At 53.0% G+C, this 5,000-nt stretch overlaps 1 non-coding gene across 1 annotated transcript in view; it reads right to left on the bottom strand.

Moving 5' to 3' along the window:
* The window catches only part of LOC126433678 (small subunit ribosomal RNA), a 1,910-nt gene extending 1,270 nt beyond the window's left edge, over positions 1-640 (bottom strand). The window contains exon 1 of the ribosomal RNA XR_007578667.1: positions 1-640. This exon is cut by the window's left edge and continues 1,270 nt beyond it. This is a non-coding gene — a ribosomal RNA (small subunit ribosomal RNA).
* Positions 641-5,000: the final 4,360 nt, after the last annotated feature.

The following is a 5,000-nucleotide window of genomic DNA, read 5'->3' as shown; positions in this document are numbered from 1 at the left end:
TTTTAACCGCAACAACTTTAATATACGCTATTGGAGCTGGAATTACCGCGGCTGCTGGCACCAGACTTGCCCTCCAATAGATACTCGTTAAAGGATTTAAAGTGTACTCATTCCGATTACGGGGCCTCGGATGAGTCCCGTATCGTTATTTTTCGTCACTACCTCCCCGTGCCGGGAGTGGGTAATTTGCGCGCCTGCTGCCTTCCTTGGATGTGGTAGCCGTTTCTCAGGCTCCCTCTCCGGAATCGAACCCTGATTCCCCGTTACCCGTTACAACCATGGTAGGCGCAGAACCTACCATCGACAGTTGATAAGGCAGACATTTGAAAGATGCGTCGCCGGTACGAGGACCGTGCGATCAGCCCAAAGTTATTCAGAGTCACCAAGGCAAACGGACCGGACGAGCCGACCGATTGGTTTTGATCTAATAAAAGCGTCCCTTCCATCTCTGGTCGGGACTCTGTTTGCATGTATTAGCTCTAGAATTACCACAGTTATCCAAGTAACGTGGGTACGATCTAAGGAACCATAACTGATTTAATGAGCCATTCGCGGTTTCACCTTAATGCGGCTTGTACTGAGACATGCATGGCTTAATCTTTGAGACAAGCATATGACTACTGGCAGGATCAACCAGGGAGCTGCGTCAACTAGAGCTGAGCAGCCGGCCGCCCGGGAGTGTGTCCCGGGGGCCCGCGCGAACACGCAAGCGTCCGCTCAATTATTCTGCAAACAGGAGGAGGCTGAGCTCCCCTGCACAATACACCTCGAAACCCTCTCAGGTCCCGGCGGCGCGCAGCGCCGTCCTAAGTACTTGGTCGGGTTCGAGAGAGGCGCAATCGCCCGGAGTTTGGCGAGTAGACGCTTTAGGTGCGACCACCCGTGCTCCCAACTGAGCTTGCCGCTGCCGACAGAGGCCCGGGAGCGTGCTGTCGTGGCATTGCCGGCGGGAGACAACACGCGCCACCTACGGTGGCCGGCAGCTCCAACGCCAGCGCCACAGAAGGACAAAAGCCCCACTTGGGTGCCGAAGCGAACTCTCCCAGCACAGCGCACGCGCCAACACGTCCGCACAGCTGCGATACAATCCACCTGCGAGAACCGCAGAGGCGACCGAGCAGCAGACGGCGTCGCGGCGCCGAGCGCCGGGCGGCGGCGCATCCTCAGCGCACACAGTCCTCAATCGGACCAGCACACTGCAGATGTCCACCGCGCTTCGCACCGGGCCCGCGAGGACCTACTTTGGCCGCACGGCGCCGCGTGCAGGGTGCGCCGGCGCGCAGCTACGCCGCCTGCCGCCTCCGTCGGCCGGCGCGCCTGCCACTGGCCGCCCCCACCAGCCGGCTGTAGCGCGTGCGCCCACGCACCGCGCGGCCAGCACGCCGGGAGGCCCCCCCTCACCGGCCGGGGACGGTCCCACCCAGCCACCGCCGCGTATCGCTTCACACCCACATGCCATTCACGTTCGTGGGCATGGTGGGTATCGCTGAAACAACCGGTTGGTAGCTCAACCGATCGTCGCCATCACTGATTCACCTCTAGCGAGAACAACCGCACCACAACGGTTTACCAGTTCTTCATTTGCGTAACGTCACCAGCAAACGTAGACGTCCATCGCCATTTGCAAATTCAACGATTGTTGCATGCCTGTGTCAGGTGTCACGACACACTATGTCTGCCCACATACACGCAACAACATGTGCACGCTTCGCGAACACGTGGAAGGTGGCCCCCGTACGTATGCGATGTCCATTGCGCGAACGACTGTCAACCGGCCTCTGTCGCATGTCGCAGATGTGGAACGCAGTGCACCATGCTATCACGGTGTGTGAGAAGAGACGACTACGTCTGACAACACGCGCCACTACATCAACAGACGGCTCATGCCGATCGCCATCCACGGCATACCATACTGCAATCCAGCTCTTATAGGGAGACGACATGTAGCTGAGTGCACAATATTTGGACCGTATGGTTCGCCGTTGTTGGCGCAGTCGTGGTACGGTCACACATGTACCACGATGTATCATTCAGTACATGAGGACCAATGTGCAGTACAGTGTGTGATTTGGACGTACAACATCAGCGGACAGTTGACACAAGCCGTACCACAACGTAGGCTGTGCTTCGCCATGCGAATGCCAATGAACAACTGCGAAGGGCATTGAGCATGTACGTCCTGCTGCCATCCGCATTACAGTGTATAGCTGCAAGGTGTTTAACATGAAGCGATACTCTGGGGACCGGGCAGTGCGAGTAGCAAACTATATTGCGGGGGTTGCAGTTAGGCAACACTACACTAATTTAACGCGTCGTATGACAATTACAGAGCAGGTTAAGGCCCAACGTGTGTTGGGTTAAGGCCCAACGTGTGTTGGGTTAAGGCCCAACGTGTGTTGGGTTAAGGCCCAACGTGTGTTGGGTTAAGGCCCAACGTGTGTTGGGTTAAGGCCCAACGTGTGTTGGGTTAAGGCCCAACGTGTGTTGGGTTAAGGCCCAACGTGTGTTGGGTTAAGGCCCAACGTGTGTTGGGTTAAGGCCCAACGTGTGTTGGGTTAAGGCCCAACGTGTGTTGGGTTAAGGCCCAACGTGTGTTGGGTTAAGGCCCAACGTGTGTTGGGTTAAGGCCCAACGTGTGTTGGGTTAAGGCGCAACGTGTGTTGGGTTAAGGCGCAACGTGTGTTGGGTTAAGGCGCAACGTGTGTTGGGTTAAGGCGCAACGTGTGTTGGGTTAAGGCGCAACGTGTGTTGGGTTAAGGCGCAACGTGTGTTGGGTTAAGGCGCAACGTGTGTTGGGTTAAGGCGCAACATAGGTTAGGTTAAGGCGCAACATAGGTTAGGTTAAGGCGCAACATAGGTTAGGTTAAGGCGCAACATAGGTTAGGTTAAGGCGCAACATAGGTTAGGTTAAGGCGCAACATAGGTTAGGTTAAGGCGCAACATAGGTTAGGTTAAGGCGCAACATAGGTTAGGTTAAGGCGCAACATAGGTTAGGTTAAGGCGCAACATAGGTTAGGTTAAGGCGCAACATAGGTTAGGTTAAGGCGCAACATAGGTTAGGTTAAGGTACAATATAGGTTAGGTTAAGGTACAATATAGGGTAGGTTAAGGCGCAACATAGGTTAGGTTAAGGCACAACACGGGTTAGGTTAAGGCACAACACGGGTTAGGTTAAGGCACAACACGGGTTAGGTTAAGGCACAACACGGGTTAGGTTAAGGCACAACACGGGTTAGGTTAAGGCAGAATACGGGTTAGGTTAAGGCACAATACGGGTTTGGTTAAGGCACAATACGGGTTAGGTTAAGGCACAATACGGGTTAGGTTAAGGCAGAATACGGGTTAGGTTAAGGCACAATACGGGTTAGGTTAAGGCAGAATACGGGTTAGGTTAAGGCACAATACGGGTTAGGTTAAGGCACAATACGGGTTAGGTTAAGGCACAATACGGGTTAGGTTAAGGCACAATACGGGTTAGGTTAAGGCACAATACGGGTTAGGTTAAGGCACAATACGGGTTAGGTTAAGGCACAATACGGGTTAGGTTAAGGCACAATACGGGTTAGGTTAAGGCACAATACGGGTTAGGTTAAGGCACAATACGGGTTAGGTTAAGGCACAATACGGGTTAGGTTAAGGCACAATACGGGTTAGGTTAAGGCACAATACGGGTTAGGTTAAGGCACAATACGGGTTAGGTTAAGGCACAATACGGGTTAGGTTAAGGCACAATACGGGTTAGGTTAAGGCACAATACGGGTTAGGTTAAGGCACAATATGGGTTAGGTTAAGGCACAATATGGGTTAGGTTAAGGCACAATATGGGTTAGGTTAAGGCACAATATGGGTTAGGTTAAGGCACAATATGGGTTAGGTTAAGGCACAATATGGGTTAGGTTAAGGCACAATATGGGTTAGGTTAAGGTACACATTGTTGTAAGGAAAGGTGTTTTGGGGGGGGGGGGGCGGCAGTTTGTTGATTGTGATTATCGTAAGTAAATGACTGCGGCATCATCTGATTTGCCACGTCAGGGTGCACCTTTGGCTCATAACAGGCGGCGCTCTGATTCCATGCTTGTGGCAGACCTGTGTCTTTCATTCCTGCCATTGTTTGTGTGGTGTGACAGGAGGCAGTATTGTGATGTTGGGTGCACCCCTGTGTGGGACATGTGTGGGTGTTGGTGGCTTAGCTGAGCAATGGTGGTTGTCGGAAGGGTGGGATATTCTGTTTTCCGAGTGGACCTCCCGGTCTGGTTATGATAGTGTGGATTGTCTAATGTGGCAGAGAGGATGCACTGGGTGTTGTTCCATGCTGGTGCTTACATATCGTCTGCGTGCCTGTTACAGGCAGAGAGTAGTGCGTGATAAGAGTGTCTGGCTGACGTGTGATTGTGAGCAGAGTCTTTCAGCATGTATACGGACAGGTCTATACATTATCTGTATTCTGATGGCTCTATCTATTACTAATCAGCGCCGTGTATACGTTTAATCCGGTTCCAGTCGAAACTATTGTATCTCTGTACATTAGTGACACGGCGAGCCCGGTATGTAGTTACTCGTCTCGGCAGCTTCCACCGGTGTATGGCAAATGATTATAAGGAATCAGTCTAGTCGTCAATACCGATAGTCTGACGTCACATGTCTGGGGTGGGGGACGCTGCGCCCTTCCGGTGGGTCATGGCCTAGGAAGACTCTTCCCACGCAGGGGGGCTTGGACTGTCATTGACTCTTCCGAGTAATATACTTGCCGTACGTTTTTGCGACTGCGAGTGCAACGCTCACCGGTACCGACATGGATGGAGCGCCTCCTAGCTGCCGCTGAGCATCTGCATTCGTACAGAGAGCAACGCGATCGCGTCTGTAGCTCGTACGTGGTACAGCTCGCAGCTCATGTATATGGACAGCGGGAATGTCGCATATTGGACATAACTCTTCATGAAACGCACGTTATAGGGGTGGATTGCACATTGCGAGTGCGAGCAAAGTCCGCCGTTCATCCG

Source organism: Schistocerca serialis, unplaced genomic scaffold (assembly GCF_023864345.2).
Source record: "Schistocerca serialis cubense isolate TAMUIC-IGC-003099 unplaced genomic scaffold, iqSchSeri2.2 HiC_scaffold_1172, whole genome shotgun sequence".
Classification (NCBI taxonomy): Eukaryota; Metazoa; Arthropoda; class Insecta; order Orthoptera; family Acrididae; genus Schistocerca; species Schistocerca serialis.
This window is presented reverse-complemented; position numbering and strand designations above follow the sequence as displayed.